This window comes from Nipponia nippon, unplaced genomic scaffold, assembly GCF_047370975.1.
Source record: "Nipponia nippon isolate SJK-2023a ecotype South Korea unplaced genomic scaffold, ASM4737097v1 scaffold_12, whole genome shotgun sequence".
Classification (NCBI taxonomy): domain Eukaryota; kingdom Metazoa; phylum Chordata; class Aves; order Pelecaniformes; family Threskiornithidae; genus Nipponia; species Nipponia nippon.
The window spans coordinates 1,948,096-1,970,465 of NW_028262313.1; the positions used below are offsets into that span (position 1 = coordinate 1,948,096).

Genomic DNA, 22,370 nt, shown 5'->3' on the forward strand with positions numbered 1-22,370 from the left:
TGGCCGGTGCTGACTTAGCAGAGGGAAGAAAAAGCCGTGTGTGGTGGGCTGTTTGTTAGGATGTAAGGGCTGATACGTCAAAAAAGCTGGGTTTTGGGAGAAAAATGGCTGAGGGTTGCGAGGTGTTACCCTCGTCTCTGGGAGATGTACGTACGGGCCCGCCAGCGTTGCTGCCCCTGGATTTTGTGGTTATTGTGGTTTTTTTTTTTTTTTTTTTTAGTGCTTCTGAAGGTTTTCTTCAAGCCCAGCTTATGAAGCTGTATGATTTCATCAGACTTTCACCTTTCTTTTCTGGAAAAGTGAGCTTTTAGCTGCTTCCCGCAAGCAGGAGAACAGGAGACGTCATGGCTCGATGCTCCGAGGGCAAACAGCAAAAGCAGTCAGGAGAAGAGCCCCATGTGTCTGACCGCCCAAGACAGGGTGCTGCGTGCGCCGGGGCTGCCCGTGGGTGCTTCCCTTTGTGCCGGGTGCCTACGGGGTGGGGAGGGGGCTGGATGTGGCCCCAGCAGGGCTGAGCTTTTCCCTGGGAGAAGCATCAGCTGCCAGCAAGATGAAAACAGCCTCAAACTCCTCTGTGCCGCGATGCAGTTTGCTCCGTCAGACACCGGGGATGACCATCTCCTGCTCAGTGCAGAAAGGCAACGTGGTCCGCGCCTGGTGCGGAGCCCCCATCTCTTGTCCTCCCCTGTAGCTTAATGAATGCTCTCAAAACCTCACTCTTCCTATGGAAAAGGCGTTATTTTCCGCCTCTCTGAGACTATGCAGGCAGCCACGCTTTTGCCTACTGATCTTTTTTCCTGGCCGATCTGTCCTGCTCCCAGGTATATCGATAAATCTCGGCAGTAAAAAATAAAATAAACCACCAGGCTGCACGAGCCCCGTGGCACGGAGGCATCTCAGCTCTACCCCAGGGCAGACAGGGATGGGTGTGAATGCTTGGAGAAGCACTGGAGCAACAGGGGTGGATTTTTGGCCTTCAGGTTAACTCTCCGTGAATGGGTCGATGGCGTAAGAAGCTAAGGGGCTTTTTGCTGCCTGTGCCCAAAGCCAAAGAAAGCATTTGCAATTCAATGCATCGCCGAAACAATCAGAAAACCAGGTGGAAAACTCTGAGCTTGTGCTGCTCCGTGGAATGATTGATATGATGATCCCAATTACACTTAATTGTGGTTATCCTATTAATAACACCCTCTTTTTGTAGCCCACACCTGCCTCTCCATGGGAAACACTACTAATATAACTTAAAACACCAATTACATGCGATGGAAAAGCAGCAATTAAATTCACTGAGCCTTGCCTAAATAATGATTTCATTTCCCTCCAATATTTTTAATGTTATAAGGGGTGTTTCTTAAAACAAAAGCAATTCTTTTATTCGCGTGACCTCCTGTTTACCCATGCAGGAACACCTCCAGACCGGGCGCCGATGGGAAGCACCGCTGGGTTTGCAGGGGCTCTATGGAGAGCCGGCGGGGATGCCAGATCTCGTTACAAACTTTCAGGCAGTGCTGCTTGGAAATTAATTTTCTCCAGGGGTGTTTTTCTGGGGTGGGAGGAGTGAAGCCGAGCTTCTGCTTGTGCCGTGTCGGGGTTGGGGAAGGGGCTGGTATAGCTCAGCGCTGCTTTACCAGGTGTCTGTGGGTTATCAAATGAGTAATTGGAAGCACCTGGCCAAACCCAAAGGAGCTGGTTTGGCCCAGGTGGGCTTGTGGCTGTGTAAAAGGTCTCCTCTCCGCCTGGGAGGAGGAGGAAGGTGGAGGAAGAAGCGGTCTGTCTTCTAGGGAGGGAGACAAAAGAAGCTGGGAAGAAGTTAACAGTGAGCCCAGCCTGTGATGGCAACCCCATTCAGAAATAAGGAGCCTGGATAAAACTGAGGTAGTTTTTTAAATCTCCCCAGACAGGCTGTTTGACAGTGGGGGAGAAGCTGTGGTGCAGCCCGGTGTCTGGTGGTCTGACTCAGTGTCTTTTTGCCATCGGCACCCGCAAAGCTGGGGTGTCGGCCCACGTCGGGTCGGGGGCCCTTGAGCCCTAGCAGAAGAGGCCGGTGGTGGCCGGGCACCCTTTGTACGGCAGCGCCGGGGCCAGGCTTGCGCCCAGGCCCGCTGCACCCTGGAGGCCCTCGATGCCAAGCTCCCGTGCCTCGGTTTCCCCGTGCTGGGGGGCTGCTGCGGAGCGGGATGGGGCTGTCACCCCGGTGTCCCCACCGTGCCGGTGGCGGGAGCAGACGTGGCCACGCTTCCTCTGATTGTCCTTATCGCGGGAGGGGGGACAGCAACCCCCGCGGGCTGTGCTGAGCAGGGTCAGCGTCTCCCCAAAAAGCATCTCCCCCCCAAAAAAACCCAATTTCCCTACCGGGCACCCCCGTCGCCCCGGGGCGCTGCCCGCCGTCCGGCGGGCGCGGAGCCTCCCCCGCGCTTCCCCCGCGCCCGCGGAGCGCAGCGCAGGGCGGCGGGCGGCGCCGCGCAGGCTGCCGGCGGCGGAGCGGGGGGGACGGACAGACGGACGGACGGCTGGCTGCTCGCCTCACCGGCTGCAGAAAGTTTCCCTCCGGGCTCCCGCTCGCATCCAGGCCTGGGACCTTCCTAAAAATCAATAGTGTTTTGTGAACTTTTCTTTGGGTCGTTATTGCCGTTGTCGGGCAGCGCCCGGGCGCGGCGAGCACCGGGCGGGCCCCGACGGGCCGGGGCTGCGGGGGATGCGCGGCGGCGGCGGAGCAGCGCGGCCCGCGCCGGGCCTCGGCGGGCGCCCCCCGCGCCCCGCTGCCCGCGGGCGGCCGCCGGCCCCCGGGGCGGCCCTCGCCCGGCCCGGGGCGGCCCTCGCCGCCGCTCTCTGAGCGCTCTGCCGGGGCCGGTGCCGGGGCCGGGGGTCCCGGGCCGGTCCCGGGGCCGGCGGGGAGCGCTCCCCGGGGCAGAGCCGGGCGCGGCGGCGGGAGGCAGGTCCCGGGGGCGGCCCGGCGGACGGGGCCGTGCATGGCACGGGCACCCCCTCGTCCAGCTTCTTTTTTTTTTTAATTTCATTTTTCTCGGAGGAGCTCGCACCATTAGTCGCTTTTTATTTTTTTTATTAAATTTATTTTTTTTTTTAACATTTCAACTTCAAGACGCCAGCGGAGAGCTGCAGTTATTCCCCGGGACCGTGCGGCGCCGAGGTAAGAGCGGGGCTGGGAGCGGGAGCGCCGCGGCGGCTCCGGTCCCCGTCCCCATCCCCGTCCCCATCCCGGTCCCGGGGAGCCGGGACTCTCAGCGGCGGGGGTCGCATCAATTTTCTTTCTATTGTGACCTGATAAGTACGTGTGTCCCCCCCCCGCCCCCCAATATGAGCACAAAGCCACAAAGTCCTGATGAGTTTTGAAAGAAAATCTGTGTAACGTAACATGGAAATACTTTTTGATGTTGTTTTTTTTTAATTTGGGCTGCTGAGGAAGCACCAGCTTGAAGTTGAGCTGGGCAGTTCCCACTGTGGGCCCAGGTCTGACTGCAGCCCGGTTTTATTTTCCAGCGTATGTGTCAGATTTCGGTAGTTTATGCCTGGTTTACGCTCGTGTGAACTGCCTAAGAAGTGGGTCATTACTCACCCAGGCTGATTCAAAGTACGTTTGAGTCCAGGAGAGTATTTCTGTTGGCTTTAGTGAATGTATTTTGGCTGGAAGGGTTCAGTCCTTACCGGTTTTAGGAGTCCCAGGCAAGCTGATGGGGCAACCTCGGTGAGAAAGTCTTAGTCATGTGTTTACAGAGCCTGGCTGGAGGGTTCCTGTAAGATGCCATGTTCAGATCTCCACCTCTGTGGTTTTGTTTTACACCTGAACATTTATTAGATGAGATATTTCAAAATACAGGGATTAATGGCTGATACAACCTCCCTGCTCCTCCCTCGCGTTTTATTATATGATGAGACAACGCTTTCCCGCAGCGACGACTGCTCACGGCAAAGCCAGCGCCGGCTCCGTTTTGAAACCAGGCCGGGCTGCGGTGCAGTGGTCATTGCACGGGGCTTAGCGGTTGTGTTGGTTACAGGTCATTAAAACCTCAGTCTGTGTTACAGCCAGCCAGATCTAAACATATTGTAACCATTTAAGTCAAATATTTATGGAACGCTCCTCACTCCCTCCACCGTATCTTCACTGATGGGCTTTGGGGAAAGTAAAAGTGCCAAATTTATGTCTGTTAGTAAGTTGACTTGTCCCGGCCCAGGTGGATGCTTTGCTGGAGACCCCGCACGGAGGCATTTGGGCTGCCCTGCTCATGTGCCGAGGGTGCCCGGCGCTGGCGGGATGGCTTACGCGGGCGGCGTTCGGTCCCCGATTGAACAAGTGACCCGACAGGGACAGGGAATGACGAATTTCTGCTGTGCCATCTCGTTTCCCTGCTGCTGTGTGAATGCTGTTCATGCCCTCGCGCACAGCTGGAATTAATTAATTAGATTTCTACACGTTCCTGTAAGGAGAACCGACCGAGTGGTCGTGTTGGGGCGGGAGAGGGGTGTGCTGCGCTGCCCGGGGTCCGCAGTACCCAGGGAGGCTACGTGACGAGAGCCGCTTGGTGCAAAGCCTTGTGTCCTCCCGTGTTACTGGTGGCCCGGCCGCCTGCTGTGGCGGGGACGCGGGGCAGGACGGGCGGCTGTGCTGCCTCCGATGGGCTCCGTCGCTCAGAGAGGTTGCAGCGAGCTCGCTGCCATGCTCTCCTCCTGCAAAAGAAGACCCGTCCCAGAGCCCAGGAGCTCACCCGGCTGCTGGCGGGGCTCTCAAACCGGAGCTGCGGGCGGTGGCCGTCGCTTGCGCGGCTGGGCCTGAGCCCTTGGGCCCCGGGAGCCGGTGGTCCGAGGGGAGAAGCTGCTCGTGGGAGGAGGGAGAAGCAGGTGCATCGCACGTACGCTGCAAGCAAGGGAAGGGAAGAGGCATCGTCTCCTTTGGGGGAGCCTCCTGATGAGTTAAGCTGGAAGCACTGGGGCAAGGTCTGCCCTGAGAAGATGAGTCTGGAAACTGCATTTCCTGATCCTGGGTACTAAAAGTCACAGGTGCAATAGGTTGATTTTTCTGGCCCTTTGCTCCATTTTTGGTTCATCCCATACCTGTTGCAAATGCTATTTCTTCCCATCCTGGTTCCCCAAGCACCGGCATCTCCTGCTCGCTCCCGCTGCTGTTACTGCGCATTTTCCTGGGCACTAATTGCTCCCAACCATCCTGTTTGGTGGTTTTTTATTCTTTTCAGCTTGCAGGCTCCTGTGAAACTTCCAGGCGAAGCGTGAGAATGGGTTTGCTTTTGGATTTATCTTACTAAGACCTCTCAGAAATAGTCTTGGGAATCCCGAGGATCTGAGGCCAGGAGCTGAAAACCACCCAGCTAATTACTGCAACCCAGTTACGCTTGGAGCAATTCTTTCTGCCTATATTTACCTGGCTGTTTGTTTGTGTCTTGTGATCTCAAAGACTTCCCCAATTTTTGCAATAATATTAGCTGATTTAATAAAATTACTCTGCCTTGCTTAAAAAAAAAAAACAACCTGACACCTGCCATAAATAACATGGGTAAAAAAGAGGAGAAATAGAAGGAGGAAAAAAATGCCAAAGGCGCGGTGCTGCCCTGGGCCGGGCACTGCTCCCACCCTGGCCTCCTCCACGGGCCAGGTTCCTGCCGGCACCGCGGGCCAGGGATCGGAACACGTGTCTTGCCCGGTGGCCTCTTGCCAGCCGTGTTTCAGGGCATAAGCATCACCCCCTTTGATTTTTGTGGGGCTTTTTTGATTTAAGGTTTGTTGTATTTGGCCTTCTTACATCAAACACGCAATAGCTGTCTGTGGAAAAGAGGTTATTTCTGTGCTCGGTGCTGACATTAGGACGAGCATTAATTTTCCGTTAAATGACAGATTTATTGGAGTTTTCTTCATCTACACAATATGACCCGAAAACCTGAGTTATAATTTGCCAGAAGGGGGCATTTTGCAAACATCGTAAAGGATTTCAGTAGCACGGGAGATGGGCAGGGTGAGCTCGGCTTGATAATTAAGCAGGCAGCGATGCACGTTTGGAAAGCACTGCCTGCTGGGGAAGAGTTCCCCAGTGCCTAAATGGTGTAAGAAAATGATGGTGCACCTGTGTGGTAAAGATTGAGTTTTGGAGTGTTGCATGTGGGGGCTGAGTGGTCCTGCAGGGCACTGGGTGGTCCTGAGAGTAAGAAATCATGGAGTAGCGTTGGATTTTTTTTTTTTAATGAAGGCACTTCAAAATGCATTTTCCAACTATCTCCCGGTAAGCGGCTTTCTTGCTGTAGGTTGAGCTCCGAGAGCTTCGGGCTGCCCTGATGTTCTTGCACGTGGTTTCTCCACTCTTTCTCTCTGGAAAGAGGGCATCGCCCCATCTGGAGCCCACGGCTCTGCATCTCCCTTCGTTTGAACATGTTGCCGAGCTGCCCGATGCTCAAACCGACCCAAGCCAGACACATGTGGCCAGTAAAGCCAGTCCTTCGCTGTGGAAACGCCAAGGAGCTTTGCTGGGACTCTAGGGGTTGGTTTTCTTGCATGGGTGGGTGTTGGATGTGGGGTCCCAGCCAGCATGCGCTCTCTGGCCGCACCATCTCTGTCCTCATCTCTTCTGTCCCCATCCCAAACGTGGAGATCCTCCTTAATCTTGGGATTGAGGCTTTGCTTTCTTTGTCTTTAAACATTTATCTGCTGTAGGTGCAGCTGACTGTTTGTAAGAGGCTGGCGGGGGGCAGTCCTGCCCTTTGGGGCGCTCGGCCGCAACCTCGGATGGTGGGAGCTGCTGCGCGGGGGTGCGACATCTCTCATTCCCTCTTCATAGCGGGGGAGAACAAGGCAGAGACAAGTTAGGTGAGCTGATGGAGGAAATGGGGGTGAAAAACTCTTCCTTCTGCTTTACCGGTCTCCTGTTCAACACGCCAGGTGCTGGGTGTACGGTTTTTCCTTGAAAACTGGTTTTTTTGTTGTGTATCAGTGTATCTCTGGAGCAAAGGCCCCGAGCGCTGGGTCTCTAAACAGCCCGTACTGATGTGCTTTGCAACAATTTGCACTTTATACCTGCTAAGTTCAGCAGTAAGGGACTAAATTTGGCCAGTTGTGTTAGTCAGAGGTCTCCTGAAGCATCCCGAATTGTTTGGGATCGCTGCTAAGCCAGGCTCAGGTGCCAGCACCTGTTTTCTGACCTTTTTCCTCTTGAGATAAATGCTGAGCTTTCTGCTGGCCCATGGCAAGGGCCTTCCTGGGCTGATGGGGAAGGGACTGCCCTGCGGTGTAAGGGCAGGTGCTGCGGGATGTAAAAGAAGATGCTTGTATTTTCCATATTTTGCTATGGATGGTTTCAGGCAAGTAAGTAACTTTAGGGCCAGAAAACCTCGTAGAAATGGTTTCTGCCCCTCTCTGGAAAAGATTATAGAAAAATGAATGACACCAACGTTTGATGACAAGTGTCACAAGTAGAGCTAGAGAGATGGTAACGATGAGACGTCAGAAAGACGTGGAGTGTGAGGGTGGTCCTCTACCCTGTGTTGCGTGCTGAACATTGCATCTCCTGCAGCTGAGAAGGGTCAGAGCTCCCTGGACCGGGGAGAGGATGGCAGCAGAGCCCAGGCATGCGATGTTTGCAGCTTCAAGCCCGTAGCTCTCACGTCATGTTGTCAGGTGGAAAGGCAAAAAGCTCTTGAGCTTGGAGCAGGGCGCTGGTGGTGCCTGTGTTGAGCACACTGGTTTAGTCCTTCCCTGTTTCACTAATCACTCCTCAGATCCTCAAGCCCAGCAGAGCTGTGGAATAGCCAATTCCTGTTTTGCTGCAGGAGTTTTTTTCATTTGCTTTTCTTTGTGTTTGGGATTGCAGTCCATTTTGATCCCTCATTCTCAGTGGAAGCTCCAACAGGTCAACACCGGAGCATTTCGAATGCAATTACTATCTCCCAGCGTCCGATGCAGTGCCAACGGTTGCTCTTGTTTTGCCGGGACCTGTGCCATCTGTGGACTGGTTGCTTTACCGTGAGAGATGCACTGGGTCAGCCCTGCTTCCCACACCACGAGAGCGGCGATGTTGTTTGGGTTCACCCCAGCCAAGCTGAGATTGAAGCCTCCCGAGTCACAGCCCGCTCCGACATGATGTTTTCACAAGGGCTGCAGGGAAGTGAAATATCCGTGAGAGAAAGCTGCGTCCAGATGTTGCAAAAGGCTCGGTGCGATAATTAATTATCCACAGCCATTCCCAGGCTGGATGGCTTCTGTTTCGAGCCGCTGGTGGGGTTTTGCCTGCTTCCCGGCCTGGACTTGGTTGCGGTGCTTTGCTTGTTGCAAAAACAGTGTCCCCGGGAGCCGCGAGGAGTTGCCCCCGTGCCCTGCAAAGCAGCTTTTCTCGTGGCAGTGCTTTCCCATGGTGTTTTTCTCCCAGGAGCTGGCACGCGCCGCCGCACAGGAAATTCTGGTTGCACCATTATTGCAGAGCCTATTGTTTGGGGCAAGAGCAGGATTCGGTCTTGCTCACATCCTAAAATGTCTCGCTGCGTTAAAAGGACGTTGCAGAGCATCCAGGGCTGCCGGCGGAGCCGCAAAGCTCAAAGCTGGTTTTGCGCAGAGTTCACGCTTAGCCTAGATCCCGGCGTTTCTGCTCAAACTCACCACTCGGGTTTTTCACAGGAATCCTCAGGGTTAAGGAAAACATGGAATGAAACCAGAGCCAGGGCACGGTCCCTCATCGCAGTTTGCAGCTTCTTGCTGCCTTGCCCGCTGCTGCTTGTGGGTGACGTGTAGCAGCCGCGTCGAGTGATGCAAAATCAGCGTCCGTGGGTGTGCAGAAGATACAGAAACCCATCACACCCCCGCCTTTGAGATGCCAAAAACTGTGGCGTGCATCACACAAGCGTAAATAGGCAGATACAGCACGTGGCAGGCTGTGTTTTCATCTGCCGCAGCCTCGTGGCGTGACCGAGGACGCCTGTTAACCTCTCTGTGCCTCAGTTTCTTATCCGAGTGCTGGAGCGAATGCTGCGCTGCCTGTCTTTGCTTTCACTTTGTTTTTTTTCCTTAACTAATCTTTGTGGCTTAGATGGTTGGCAGCGATAGCCCGTATTTCCCAGGCTGTGCTACCCAAGTTGCAGAACACCTTTCCTCACCCGTGCGAACCGCAGGTCCCCTCACGCAGGGCTACGTGTGATGTTTTGCCTACAACTTGCCCAAAGCTTCACTGCTCGAATTGCATTCCCCCTCACTGTGGGGATGGTTGCTCACTCCTTGACTTGCCTGCCCAGGCTCTCGGCTCCCCCTCGCTGGGTTTTCCCTTTGTTTCTGGCTGCTATCCCAAAAAAGGGAAAACACCAAACCGAGGCAGGTGTAAAGAATGAGGCCGCATGCGTGACATTCCTCTGCTGCTGCACGCTGGGACAGAATTAAGCATGGAAGTTCCCAGGGCTTTTGCAAACTCTGCATCCCAAGAGCTGAGACTTGCTGCCCCAAAAAAGCCCTGGAGAGCCTGTGCAGGCAGCCAGCCCCGCTGTGGACAGGCTGCACAGAGCTGCCAGCAACCTGCCCCGTGCTGGGAGTGAATTTGCTGCTGGAGGCTTGTCTTGGTCCAGATACCACGCTTCAACGTGTGTAGGTGAGGAGGAGACCCTCCTTGGATCCAGCACTGGCTGGTGAGGGTCTCATCACCCAGCTGGCGAGGCAGTGGGAGATGCATGCTGGCTCCTTTGCTGCTGCAGCAAACTGCTGGTATCTTCGCTTCAATAGACGCCAGCTTCGGTTCGTGGGCTCTGCTGGATTTGGGGAAGCAGGGTGGCTGACGCCGCTGTGCGCTGGCACAAGAAAGCGAACCAAAGGGCTTCTCTGATGCTACGGTGACGAGCGGAGCAAAGCGTGTGCCTGGCAGAGGGATGGGGAGCCTGGCGGGAGCCGTCCCGTGGCCCTCATCTGAACAAGCCACACTGGGAGCGGTTGTAGCCCGTTTGCTCTTGCTGCTCCTCTTACGCCGGGCTGGTGCGGGGTAGCAGCTGATGCCATCCCAGTGTAACTGGGTTGACATTGTCTGCCAGAGGCCTCCCGTACACTCAGAGACTTGTTTGAGAGAACTATTAATCAATTAACCATTAAACTGCCCCATTTCACTTGCGGATATGAAAAATGCCTATTGTGTGTAAAAACAATGCCGCCGATGTGAGCGTCTGCCCTCAGCGCTGGAATTGTTTAGCTGAAGTGGTATGAAGTCGCATGTCTAGCCGGAGCGGTGCGGTCGCGGAGCCTCCAGGCTCTCAGCTTCAGCCAAGCGGTTGGTGTTGGGCTTCACCGCGGCACCATGGCAATGCCCGGCCTCCTCTGCCCGCACGGGTGTAGAGGATGCTGCCGGCTGGGCGGCTGGAGGGTGGCACCAGCGTCCTGCCTGAGCTCAGGCAGTGCAGCGGAGAGCCAGGAGGAAGAAGAGAGCGTCCTCGGGGTTTCTGAGCAGCGCAAGAGGTTGGGTTTGCGTTGGAAGGGCGCTTGCCGGCGAGCAAAGACACCAGCCCCGAAGCCCGTTACCATCTTTCCATCCCTCCCTTCTGCTGTAGGGAATTTGACAGCGTTCCTGGGTGCAGAGCACATCCTGAGCTTCTGCTCCGCGCTCTGATTTCCACACCGTAGACCAGAGCCAAAAAAGACACAGGCAGCAGTGAGAGCAGGCGAGCAACACACGCCGTGTCCCTGCGATCACGCTCGGAGCACCCGCTTATAGATAATGGGGAAAGCCAGGAGAAGAAGTGGGGCTCAAGGTGGTGGCCTCTAAGCGTTTTCACACTGTGCCGCGCGTGGCTCCGTGGGGTGGGCGATGCCGGCGGGCTGGGTGCGGCCGGGGCGGATGCGCGGGAGCCCACCGCAGCCCCGGGGATGCTGTCCGCAGCCATGGGGGATGATGGCTGCGTGTGTTTTCCAGTGAGATTTTATACAACAGCGGCCGGTGAGTTTACTTTATATGGTGTAATTCCTGCCAAAACAATTTCTTCCTGTTATTGCTCCTCCGGTCTTAGCGGAGCGATAAGAGCCTTTTTCAGGGAGCTGGTTTCTCCCAGGGGCTCTCCTGCTCCGAGCTGGGAGCTTTGAGCAGCAATTCCCAGGATGGCTCTTCCACAGTCCTTTAGCTAAATTTAAAAGTTACGTTTTGTTGAACAATAAAAGGAGCATCCGAGTGTGGTCTGTGTAGGGTCTTTCTGCAGCCAAATGGATTGGGTTCATTTTAGGCTGTGTTTCCCATGAATTATCTCTTCAGTTACAATGGAGATGCTTACGGGATGGCAAAGACATCCTTGAAGACGTGCCTTGAAGACAGGTGCTGCGTTAAGATATATTGACGCGGAAGCTGAGACAACGTGGGGCTTTGCTTGGACTGGGACTGGAGCTGGGAGAGCGCCCCAGGTCTCGTCACATCCCCAGCTCAGACCTGGTGGCTTCAGCTGACGTTTTGTCTTGCCGCCCCATTTTATTTCCTGACGCGGAATGGGATCCAGCGGTGCCCTGCGCTCAGGGCTGCTGCGCGCTGCAATGGTGCTTGTAGGTTTTGCTTCTAACCGGAGGGCCGCGTGGGTACCTCACGCTCCCCGGAAAGTAAAGTACCATCCTTTTCGCACCTAATTCTGGCAGGATTAGGAAAATGGCATGGAGTTTCAATAGCTGGAAAGCTCTCCAGGCTGGGGGAGCGATTTGCATGGAAAGTTTTCTCAGCTTCATGGCAAGAAAACACTCTTGCTACAGGAATGCTGCTGTATATGGGTTTCCCCTCCTGCAAAGGAAGATTTTTAAGGCCAAGCCTTAAATGTTCTAATGGGAATGACGATGGATCTTAAAACCTCTTCTGCTTCGTTTTTAATTCCTTTTGAGTGAACGAACTGAACCGACAGTGGAGCCACAAGAAGGTGTGCTGGGTTCCGGCGCAGCCCGTGGCAGGTGGTGCGGGATCGGCTGCAATTGCTTGCAATAAAGACATCGTTTCAGGTTTCCCGATTGCAAACACAGTGCCGGAGCTGGGAGGCCTCTCCCCATCACTTACCAATTTGACTGAATTGAATAGGCTCCGCTCCCGTTCCTAAGAGTGGGCTGCTGAGAGGAAGGAAAAACAGGAAAAAAGTCAAGTTAGTTGCTAGGGGGAGGTGATGCCCTTCTGAATACGGCGGCAGGGCAGCCCTGTGATGCTGCAGGTCGCCACTTCACCTATGGAGAGCAAGATTTGGGGTGGACGTGTGCCTGGAACCGCGTCTCTGGTGTGGTTACCCCACAGTGTGGCTGCAAGGAGAGCAAAACGGCGGTGCTGCAAACCGCCCCGCGTTTGGGGCTTGTGTCAGAAGCGCGGGGCTGCAGAGCAGCTTTATCGTCTAATTATGGTGCACGGCAACGACATTACCAGTCTCCTGCTCTTTCCATCGCCTCGTTAGCCCAGCCGCAACCTCCGCCGTGAGCGATGCTTTGTGCCCGGCGGTGCTCAGAGCGCTTCCCGCTGCTGGCAGCAAAGGCAGCTCGTTGGGGAGGCGAGAGAAAAGGGGCCACAAAAGCCTGATGTGAGCGAGCAGACGTCTGAGCGTGTGGGTTGATTTGCAAGCAGGGAGGGAGCCGAGTTCCTCGGCGAGGCTCCCCAGCGGGACCTCCTGCCCAGGTCTGATGCTGTGAGCTGCGTAAAGTCAGTTGGGGCTTGCAAACAGGGATCCTGCAGAAGGGATCTGCTGGAGCAACAGCCAAAGCTTTGCTTCTGACTCTTCAGTGGTTGATGTTTTCTCCCTCTGGGATACTACAGCGGTGCCCATAATAACCCCCAAGGGCAGGCATTGGCTTTCTGGCCTCTCCCTGGTCTATAATTCATCCCTGTGGCTTCTTGCCATAGTAAGTTAAAGCCAAGCATTTTAATAAACTTTTAGGAAGATAATGAGTTGCATTAGGTAGAAATATTTATATAAAAGGGAAATAAATAAATGCATTTCGGGGCATAAGCCAACCCGTGTTTGACACAGCTAGAAGTAATTTTCTCCAAGGCACAGGTTATTCCGTAATTGCTCCTAATGAAGTTCTTGCCTCCTTCCTCTGAAGCGTTTGCCCTTGTCCAGAGCACAGGAGGAAACTGGGTTATGTGGAAGCCTTGCGTGATCCAGGCTGGCCTGTTGGTACTCCTTAGTGCTCCTCTGATTGTAATCGGTGGGTTTTGCACCCATAAAGGATTGGGGCAATGTCACGTAAACTGGCTATAATAAATACAGGGAGTCTATTCAGATGGTTTCAGGCTTGAACTTTCTGAGCGATAATTGCTCTATAATCTTTCCAGGCACCTTGCTTTGATTCTGGAAGGTTTCACCTTTATTTACAGCTATAGGGTAAATGTGTTTAATAAGACAGAGTTGAAAACACAAATAAGTTTTTTAGGGGGAAGAGCTTTACTGCAGGATGCTGCAGGACAGTGCCATGGCTCTGGGCAGTGCTCTAGCCAGGGGACACGGACCCGATTACTGGATACTCCTTGGGGCACCGTTCAGAAAGGCAAAAGCATTGCCTGTCTTCCTTCAAACACGCTCACGAGAGGAGGTGCAGCTTTTGCTGGGAGCAGGGAGTCACTGATTTAGGGATAAAGTTGTCTTTGGAGTCCAGGTCTGTCTGAATGCTGGTGTTGGAGAAAGCCCTCTGTGCTGCATTTCCCTGGTTCTTTATATACCCTCTGCTGCATGAGGATAAATAGATTGCAAGAATGAATATTGAGATCCCTAATTTGAGTTTAGTTTCGGCACCTAGATGCGTGTTTGAGCATGTAAGTGGGAACTCTGATTTTTGTGCTAAAGGTGCAGCTCTCCCCCCGGCAGTCGGGCCGCGGCTGGGTAGGGGCTGCGGTTGGGGGTGTCCGTGAGATGGACGGGCTGTGAGCGTTTCCCGAGTATGCAGGGGGGTTCCAGAGAAGCAGCAATCTGGGACAAGATCTTCTGCAAAGAGTCCAGCGAAGTACCCTTTGGAGCCCTGTGTTAATCTGCTGTTTCTTTCTGCTGGTGGTAACAAGCTGGCGTTCAGCCTCATGTGGCTTAAATTGTGCTTTCTAGCTACGAGGGTATGGGGAGACCACATTTTGAGCTGAATAAACGACAGCCAGGTTTCGCCTGGAGGCTATGGAGCCACATTGCTGTAGTGATGGGTCACAACTTCATATTCAGCATAAAACCCAGCTCCCAGATTAGTTGGTTAATTAGATGGTCTTCTCCTTTGCCCCTTCTCTGCAATTGCATCCAACCGCCATTGAGCCCGGGGAGGCAGGGAGTCAGAGGAGGTGCAGCTTGGGAGGAAAGTTCAGCTCAGCTTTCTTTCAGGGTTGAAAACAAACTGAACATGGGCGTATGCCTTGGACGTGAGGATCAAAAACATTGGGTTTAATTTGGTACACGGGCACTTCTCTTGCTGCCTCGTTCCCGACTTCCCTGGACCTGTTTTCGTCACCCGCGCGGGGCAGAGTGGTCGCTGTCTGACGTGCGTTTCTGTATCCAGGCCCTCGGCCGATGCTGCCAGGACCGAAGCATCCTCCTGCCTGTGTGCTGGGGGTAGCTCTTTGCAACCTTCCCAATTGCCATGTCTTTCAGGGAGATTATTTTTGGCACACTGACTGCGTCGGGTTTCTCCATCTTCTTTCTGTGAGGAGTTGGGAAACAGCAGCTGCTCTGCTAATGCCAGCGATGGCTTCCCTGCCGTCCGCTGGGGCCCTCGCTCTCGTTTGCACACTGCTGTGGGGAGGGGGGAGCATGTATTTAAAGGCAGACAAGAAGAAGCCCAAGAGCGATTAAAGTCAACAGAAGATCCCTCTGGCTTCTGTGGGAATTTTGCTCGGGTTTTCCGCTGGACAAGACCATATTCTTAAATGCTTTTTCTTAAGCACGTCTTTTGTCTCCGCTGAAGGAAGAAGGGGTCACTTTTTCCATGCCACTGACGTGAGCGGTGAATCACAAGTGTTGTGGGAAGGTGCTGTTACTGGGACCGGTAACCTGTCAAAATATTTGTCATCTTCATCCCGATGTCCTCAGGCGTTTTGCAGCCCGGGTGCCAAATGGTTGGGCATGACCACAGTTCAGAGTGCTCTTTTGATGCTTCTCAAGTGGGATGGGCAGGAAGGATTGACTCCTTAAAGGATTTTTATTTCAAGGGAGTGATATAACCTATGTATGGGAGAACCCGTTCATTTTACTACAGGAAGGAAACGTGTCAGCACGTAGCAAAGATCCAGCATATGGCCTGTAAGCCGAGGTGATTTTGCCTTGGTACTGAGCGCTAGCTCCAGCCAAATAAAAGACACAACGCTGGAATAACATCCAGAAAACTCAGCAGATTTTGCAAACGCTGGCAAACGCCGGTGAGCTGGAGCCAGGGCCGGCCCTGCCCTGCCTGTGCGGGCAGGTGGAGCGCCAGCGTGGGAGTTTCTGCAGCTCTTGCACCAGCTGAGCAGGGTTTGGATCTAAGCACGGAGAAAACACAAGCTAGTGCGCCTCGGCTCGCCGTGGGCTGGTCCTGTGCCTCCAACAGTGTGCGTGTCCTTGCAGAAACGTATATGCTTGTCTTTTCCACGGTGTGCTACTGTATTTGGAGTCTGATGCCCGGCTTGCCTGTGGCCTGCTGCTGTGAAGGTCCAGAGCCTTCCAGAGCTGTGGCAAGGGTATCGCTGCTGCTCGGTGTTAGCTCAACGCCGTAACGTATAAAGGATTTAGGTTCGTGTGACATGAGCTGGCAAATCAGCGTGTTGGTTTTTTCCATGATAGCAATGTTCCTATATCCATGCTGTGCAATTTCCTGCAAAAACTAAATGTTGTCTGCATGTGTTCCCAAACCGTTTGTCCTTTTAAAGCACAGGTGAAGGTGTAAGTGCGCTGGGCTTATCCGTGGAGATGGGGAGATGCACCTTCGGAGGGATGTGACGGGCGCCTTCAGGGTGACTGGTCCTGTCCTTTCCTGCTTATGGTTTTTGTTTAGTCCCTTGCCACCCGTAGCAATAAATTCACTTGCTGTTGAAAAGGAGTTATTGGAGAGGCTTAATAGAATATAGAAAAGGGTGAAATAAAAAGATGCCTAATACTTGGAACAAAATCCCCCGCTCCTTATAAAAAAGATTCAGGCTTTGTTCCATAAATGGTGATAAAGGGAGCCTTTAGCTGCTCCTGCTCAGCTGGGTTTTTAACCCTAAAAAAGGGAAAAGCGTATCCCTGAGGAGGGCAGGGGGGGAAGGCGGAGGAGACAGGACCGTGTGGCCACCTGTGCGTGCACAGCCCCATCCCGGCGGCGCGGGTGCGTGGCGGGGGCACAGCCGGAAGATGAAAAAGCTCGTCGGTAATGATGCTAATTGAATCCGATGTTGCTTCCCTATGTTCAGAGTCGGCTGCTGCCGCCGTCGCGCAGCGGAGTGTGGCTGGCTCGAGCGAGGCCCCGGTGCGTGAGGAATGCGAGCTGACAGCCCCTTTTGCAGGGAAAAGCCGCGTCGGTGAGACCGTGCAGCGGTCCAGACAGGGGATATGCTCGTGGTGCCTGCTTAAAAGCTGCTTGTTTGGTTTAGTATCCGTACCGGGTCAGCAGGGCAGGCTTGCATCGACAAACTAAGGTTTTGAAGTCTTGGCCTGTAAGATGTGCATGTGGGGACCAGCTCTGGCCGAGCTGGACTGCAGGAGTGCAGGATAACACCTGCAGCAATGGCAGCACTGCCACCAAAACGGGGCTCCAAACATCACCCACCCACCGATAATTCCTGCAAAGCAACCACCACGTGCGCCAGCCTGGGCTGACCGTGTGGTCTCGGCCAGGGTGTAACGGCTCTGGATGCAAATAAGGATTATTTTTCGTTGTTGCTATTGCGGGGGGAAGGCAGGAGAAAGATGTCTGCATGTCTAGGAGGCACCTTGTGACTTTTGAGGGTTCTGGGCGTGGGGTGGGCACGCTTGGATTTGATGATACGCTCACCTTGTGAGGGAAAAGTAAGGCGCAGGTGGGTGTCAGACCCCTAAAAGCTCTGTGCCGCTCTGGGGTGAAAAGCCCCAGCCAGAGATCGGGCTGGGCACCCAGCAGTCATGGTGCTTCTCTAGAAAGACAAGATTTGGCTTTTCACATATCTAAAAGCAATTTTGTGCAAGGCCACCTGCCGCCCCCGGTCGGATATCCCAGAGTGCAGCAGTGGCCGAATGCCCAGCAGGCGTCATTGGCCTGTTTGGAACATCAAACCTCCAAATACCCAGAAATTGGGTTGGTTTTACTCAAAAGCAGTGCAGAAGACTCCTAAAGCAATTGTTCGCCGTTGAAGGCAAAGACACTTGTACACCTGATATGCTGGGCTCCAATCCGAGGATTGCCACCAATTTCGGAGCATGGTAAGGTTATACCTCACTTTTTAGCCAAAAGGCTTTGCTTGATGAATTAGGTTTTCTGTAACGCGGTGCTTGGGGAATTGAGAGCAAACCAGCAACCAACTGTTCAGTCCCGTGCTGTTGTGTTTGTGTTAAAGGAGGTGTTGGTCGTTGCGGTTTGCTGTGCTATAAAGCACGGCTGTGCGGCAGGTTTGTTCCTAGCAGCCTGTTCATGAGAGCAGCCCTCCAGCCCGCATCGTTGCCTTTCCATTTCCCTCCTCTGACACCGCGATGGGTTTGGCCTGTTTGACGGAGAAACCTGAAAGAAGTGATGGTTGCTGTTCAAACTGCTATAAGGAAAAAGGGCATGGGGGAAAGAAGTACAGGGGACATCCCGCCCATATAGCTGCCTAAAAAGAACAGATCACTTGGTATCTGTCTGGAGGTAGAAATAGGGCTTAGAGGGAGGCAGTTAAGTCCGTGTGAGATGCCCTTTGACATCGCCAGGGCAGCGTAAGGGAGTTGCTGAGTAATATGCTGAAATAATTCTTGGAAATGTTTGAGCAGAACCGGTTGCTGCATGTGCTCCCAGTCCTTGCATGTGAATTTGGGGCCGTCGTTGGCACTCAGCTCTTTGCTTCTGATCCTGAGCTGAATGTGCTGAACATACATTAACACAGAAACACAGATTGCAAGGTCTGTAACTATGGCAATATATCTACAAATGTGACCCTCCGCACCTAATTTCAATATTGGCATCAGCGAGCTGTCTTGTAAGATGGCACTTATTTTTTCTAGTAGTAATTCCATGTCAAAGAGGAAATATAAATAAACTCCCCAAACAAAAGAAGCAAGGAAAAAATAATTCTTTCAAACATTTGAGCAGGAACAATAGGGTAGGATATGCACTCTCTGGGGAGAGCTAATGGCTGAAACCGATAGGAGCACAGCGCCTGCCTTACTCCGCTTTGTAACTAGCGCAAACCTTTGCTCACCCGAAGATTATTTATAGCAAATGTTATGGCAGAAGCATGTGTGACCTGTAGGCTCCCTGCTAGGGGAAGAGCTTTCCTGTACTGTCTCTGGGATACAATAGACAATTATTTAGACACTATCTTTGTCTCAAGATATAAACAATTAAATGCTGGCTGCTGATTTCTGTTCTTATGTTCAGCCTACGGGTAGCCGTGCTTTTTTACTTAAGGATTTTTGGAGAAGGAAAGGATTTTTAAGGGGTTCATTGCGGAGAAATGTCATAGCTGTCAAATTCCTGAGGCACCTCTACTAAATTGACTAATTGGGAATGCAAAGTAATGTCACAGGCATCACGAAGTCATTGCTTCCCAGCATCCTCACGGAGGATGGCAGCCAGCGGCTCGGTGTTGTTCAGCTGACAGTAATGGGGCGTTTATGGGTGTAGACCCCTGAATCTGCCTGTACGGCTGCCTTTCAGCTCATCGCTGTGGTATTAGGAGTACTGACGTCTGCTACTGGATAGTAATTAAATGTTCTTATATATAATTAACTACTTTCAGCTGACTACTGAACAGCTTAAATAATCAACGTGTAACGGCAGATATTTCTGTATTATAATGGCAACAGTCAGTGCCAAATACCCGAGAAGATTGGGGAAACAGCTATTGCGCGTCAAAACATAACCTTGTTCTGGAAGACGACTACTTTCTCTGGCTCCCTCACTTTGTTGTCGGTCCCTGCGCATCCTGGGTGTCAGTAGCGAAAGTATGCTTTTGGATCTATTCGGTACTCACCTTAGTTTTATTTTCTGTATAGCAAAAGAATTTAGAATTGCAAAAAAGGGCTTATGAAAATGTGAAGGAGTGTGCAAGGGATAATGCTACCACAAACACGACGCCGGTTAAATGGCAAAGGGTGTATGCTCATCTGCAATTCGTGGGTCAGCTGTGCGAGTCTGGGGAAACATTTAGCAACAGGTACAATGCCACAGCCGCCTGGGCTCTGCGCAGAGCCTTGCTCTGAAATTCAGCTTCAGTAGGAACTAATCTGCTACATCTTCATCTTTTGATTCCAGTTAACGTGGGCTTTTATAACTCTGCGTTTTCTTCTCGAGTTTCTCCGGCTCAGCTTTGCATGAGGAGCTAGATGATGGCTCTCCCCTTTTCTGGGCAGGCACTGCAGATGTAAAGCCGTTGCTGGCTTGGTGGAAGGCTTTAGGGCGCAGCGTGATGCAGAGCCGAGTGCTGGTACCCTGGTAAGCTGCCTGGCACCTCTCTGCACCGTCACGCCGTTTCATCGGGCCCACCAAGCCCCGAGTGTGGAGCCGCTGGTGTTCGCGGTGAGCTGGTCCCTCCCCTGGCAGCACCAGCACAAGTCCAGTTTATCTGACAGATGCAGCTGAGCAACTGCGTCTCTTCCTCGGCTGCAGGCAAAATGAGTCTCCTGCTCTAATTTCATTGTGTTTAGCCATCGCACAAACTCTAAAGCTCCCTGGAATGGGAAGGAAGTAATGTTTAAATTATACATGAGTGAACTGATTTGCTCAAACCGAAGTTTTGAGTTCCGTCCTTATGAATACAGGGATGGAGCTATCTGTCTGTGCATCCATCCGTCCTGGTGGATACTGAATTAACAGAAACACAAATGCAGTTCCAGTACTGTAAAAGCTTTGGCTTAAACCAGTGAAAACCGTGCGGGGCAGATGCACGCTGCCACAGGGAAAGCGGCGTGGTTGCCTAGTGTTACTGTGTCTGGTAGGTTGCCCTCAGTGATGGAGTGTGACCATTGCTGCAGATTCCCTTCTGCCACGGAAAACTCGGTGTTTTGGTAAGTTCTGTCCGCTCCCGACTGGAAAGGGATTCAAACTTCTCTCCTGTCTGCCTCCTGCTCCTAACGAGGGGGTTTAACTTCTGTGTAACGTATTTTGCAGAGCATGTCAAATGCTGGTTAAATTCTATGGTCGCTTCCTATGGACACTTGCTCAGCGCTCCTCAGGGAGCCCAGCACCGGAAAGCTGTAACCGCACTTGCTAATGGCCTGGAGATCCCTTTTGCAGATGTTTCACCCAAGTCTATTTTCCATGCTCCTTCCACTTCACTATAAAAAAAAATCATGTGCAAGCTGCAGTACTGCCATGCCTGGCCGAAGCTGAGCTCCAAACTGTCCTTCTTGTCCCCTGAACACAAGATGCTGAATTTTTGTAGGGGCTGCAGCAATGGGTGGTGCGGGCGGCTGTGAGCTGGGGATCTGCTGGCAGGGATCTGCTGGGCGGGTAGGGGCTGGAGCGTGGCTGGCTCCTGCCTGCATCATCTGGTAGCGCGCTGCGAAAGCGGGAACGCGACTTTGCGGTTGGTCCTTGGGAGCGGCACCGAGAGAGGCTGAAATGTCTGCGGAGAAATAAACAGAAAGGGGGAGAAGTCACGATTCTCTCCCTATTTATTTGACCTAAATACACTGAAGTAACTGTACCCTCATGAAAGAGATAATTTCCTGACGCTGGAGAGCTTAACATCTGTTTCCTCCCATTTTTTTTCGGTGGTAGAACATGGTAACGGAAGAACTGGCGGGGTTTTCTTTCCTCTTTTTCTTTTGTATAGCAAGAGGCGCTGCATGCTTCGGCTAAATACGCTCTCCGAGAGCAGACAGGTTTCTCTCAAGGGTTATATGATCATTTGTTCTCTATTTTCTCTCCTTCCTGCCTCCCCCCGCCCCTCCTGGAGAGGAGCGGATACACCGAAGCCCAGGCAGGACTTCCTTAGCTCAGCCATGCTTTCTGGCAGGCTGCACCGCGTGCCCTCGCCCCGTCACCCCCCTTCACCGAAAAACAATGGCCAAAGGCTCCTTCTTGTTTGTTGTTTTGTATCCCGCAGAGGAAGAGCTGAGTGGAAGATCGTGTCCCCAGGGGCCCTCGGTGCATTCCAGCTCCGGCTGCCGCCTTGCAAGGCTGCCGGCGCCTTTGCTGTGCTGTCCCCAGGCCTTTAGCGCAAATCGGCGGCGCTGTGCGATGCTGGGGGCGGCCAATGGGTTTTGAAGCAAATTTAGTGCTGCTGAAAGGTGAGAGGGGGATGGAGAGCCTCGGAGGGGTGTCTCGAGTCATTGCTCCGCAGCAAGAGCTGATCCTGTCCTTTGAACGTCCAGCGCAGCACAGGTAGTCGCGGTGCCAAGAGGAGCTGGGCTTTTGTACCAGCTATTTCTGATGTGGCTTGAACCCCCTTGTGTGCTGCTAGTATCTCCTTTGCAGTTGGGGCACAGTGAGCCTCAGATGCTCTATAGCCCTGGCTCCAAAACCCTAGAGGTTGACCTCGGGTCTCTCCAGGTGCTTTCTGCCAGAGGCTCTGCCATGGAGAGCGTGTTTCTCACATGTGATCCTGTCCGGACTGGCCCAAGGGCTACCGCAGCACCAGTTTCCTCTCTGATCTCTTCAAAGGCTTGTTGCTCCTTGGGGCCCCAGTCGAAATAGTTCCTCTTTCGGGTCACTTGATAGAGGGCATTTACGAGTTGACTGTAACCTGGAATAGCCGTTCTCCAGAATCCCACAATGCCTAAGAATGCCTGGCTTTCCTCTTGTCAACTGGTTGGGGACACGGGTGTTATCTTACTGATTTCATCTTTTGGGATGTACACCCTGCCACCCAGAGATCCGTTGCCTTGGAGCATGTTCCCGTGTGGCGTTCCCAATTAGTTGTTTCACCTTACCAACAGTAATCAAAATCAGGCTCACAACATGCACCGGTACGAACAGTCTGATTACACAAGGATATGCAAGGAACTGAAAGGCCATTACAAGGCTGTAAAGACCTGTCCTGGAGGAGAGCAAGGGGTAGGTGCCATTCTTTCCTCTCTCCATAAAGCGTGTCTCAGGAGAAAAGGGGGTAATTGCTGATTTTCTCCATGAGATGGTTCTCAGAGTACTGGGACAGCAGCAAGGTAGGACCCAAATACTAGATTAGGCTCAAGGCCAGTGCTTTTATCATAGCTCTCCCAGGCAAAGCAAAACAAAGTGATAGACAACACAGCAAACAGCAAAAATGGAAAACAGTCATTAACAATTCTTGGAGTTTATTGTACAACAAAAAAGGGATCAAGCACTGGCATGTGTGAGGAAATGCG

The 22,370-nt window shown here is 53.0% G+C and overlaps 1 protein-coding gene across 4 annotated transcripts in view; it reads left to right on the forward strand.

The window, feature by feature from the left end:
• The first annotated feature begins 1,783 nt into the window (after positions 1 to 1,783).
• The window catches only part of ARHGEF9 (Cdc42 guanine nucleotide exchange factor 9), a 222,624-nt gene continuing 202,037 nt past the window's right edge, over positions 1,784 to 22,370 (forward strand). For 2 of the 4 annotated variants that reach the window (XM_087748353.1, XM_087748355.1), the window contains exon 1: positions 3,002 to 3,148. The gene's annotated coding sequence lies outside the window, so the exon portion shown is untranslated. Of the gene's footprint in view, positions 1,876 to 3,001; positions 3,149 to 22,370 lie in introns of those variants that run through there. The other 2 variants (XM_087748352.1, XM_087748354.1) reach the window with 2 other exon arrangements.